The sequence below is a fragment of the Macrobrachium nipponense genome, chromosome 34 (assembly GCF_015104395.2).
Source record: "Macrobrachium nipponense isolate FS-2020 chromosome 34, ASM1510439v2, whole genome shotgun sequence".
Classification (NCBI taxonomy): domain Eukaryota; kingdom Metazoa; phylum Arthropoda; class Malacostraca; order Decapoda; family Palaemonidae; genus Macrobrachium; species Macrobrachium nipponense.
Window position 1 is genome coordinate 12816895 of NC_061095.1, and position 2093 is coordinate 12818987.

The following is a 2093-nucleotide window of genomic DNA, read 5'->3' on the forward strand; positions in this document are numbered from 1 at the left end:
TTACTCTATCCTTTTCAAGTCTCTCAACATATTTGGTGAAAGTCTTCCACTCCTTCTCATTTAAACTTTCACACTCATTACATCTATTATCCCAAGTACACAAACCTCTCTACACTTCTTACATACTGTGTGAGGGAGTCTACCGAAGCTTCGGCAGTCTCACCTTGCACCCTTCTTCATACACACTCGAAATACTATACCAGAATCAGACATTATAAATAACTTCCAATCGCGATGCCAATCCAACTTTCCAATACGATACCCAATAAACCATCCAAGTACAGCGAAAGTCGCTAACGAATTCGAATTCTAGCAGGGAACCAACCCGACTGTTGCCGTTCAGTGGCGAAAAAATCTGACGAAAAATGATTCCGAGCACCAGCGCCACGGGAGCGGGGTGGTCGATAAACCTGAATTAACCAGTGATGCTAGCGTTGCCGCGAGTTTTGAAAATTCGCAAGTGCGAACAGAGGATTCATAAGCCTTCCAACCCGAATCAGACAGACATTCACCACTCCTTACAACGGTCATTTATAAACACGTATGTTCTCTACAATTATTACAATATGTGTGTGGGGTCTACCGAACCTTTCGGTAGCCTCACCTTACAACCTTCCATACAACACACTCTGGTGCTAGATAAACTAGTCCCAGAACATCTTAGTTAAAGAAAGGAAAAAAACCAAACCAAATTCAAATCCAATCCACTATCAGCGTAAGCCTAGTCACAACTCCACGTTCGATAACCAAAAAACAAACAGGATACTCAAGTAACAGAGAATTTCGAAAATCCTAGACGGAGGTGTTTGAAAACTGTTGTTATCAACACCGGCCTGGCGACAAGAAAAAATCTGAATAGAAAATGGGAATGGTTCCTGACACCCGCCTCCCGATGCGGCGGGAATGGGTACTAACCACCTGGCCGACCACTGCGTGAGCCGGGAGTTTTGAAATTCTGTCGGACTTCGGAGAAATACAGCTATATATATATCTGGTGGGTAAGTTTCATGAACAAAACTCTGGACAATCAGGGAAGAGGTTGAAGCAACAGGTTGTTCTTTTTTCTCGTGTTCTTCTGTTATTTGCAAAAATTCCTACTAGCAGAATAGGCACACAAAATCTGAGCTTACAGGTGGAAAAAAAGGAGAGCGCTCCAAGCACAATTTTAACATCTCACCCCAACAGCTCATAACCTCAATGTTTTTAAGTAAGGTAGTGACTGTATTGTATATTTTACTGTTACTGGTAATGCCTTCTGTATTACAACAGGAGCATTGATGGCAAACACTTGCATATAAGAGATGAAATTCTGATGGCCCTGAATGCAAACGGATTGCCTCAAAAGCTGAATATCATTGTCATGCAGAATTTTTAAAAATTGAGACAATCCCTTAATTGTGTAAACTACTATCGTCAAAGTTTAATTCTTAACCTATATACAATAAAAAAAATAAAGTACTTCAATAGAACACTATCAAAAGTTCATGGCAATGTGACTGGAATAATTACTATTATTTTGAGGTAAAACCTGGAGGATTGCATGGGGCTAAGAAATATCCCCTCATGTCTATGCTATGAAGACAACTGCCTAGTTTCTTCTTCCCAGGTGTATAGCTGCTTCTTCCCAGGTGTAAGTAACAAGTGATACACACACACACACACACGTCTCTCTCTTCTCTCTCATATACATATTTTTCATTAGGGAATTGGGAGGAATATAACAAGAGATTCTTTTAACAAATAAGGCCAGTTCAAAAAGACCTTAAATCTGGTAAAGGCGACAGGTTATATCCATATTTAATATCTGTTTGTCTGTTTGTTTGGTGTTTTTACAATGCATGAAACCAGTGGTTTTTCAGCAGCAGGACCAATAGCTTTATGTGACTTCCGAACCACGTCAAGAGTGAACTTCTATCACCAGAAATACACATCTCTGACGCCTCAATGGAATGCCCGAGAACTGACCATGCGGCCACTGAGGTGGCAGGACAAGACTAAGCCGACCATGCCACTGAGGCGCATGTTTAATATTTGTGCTTACACTAATAAACACATACTGAATGTTAAGCAACAGAATAAAATAAACACTTCAC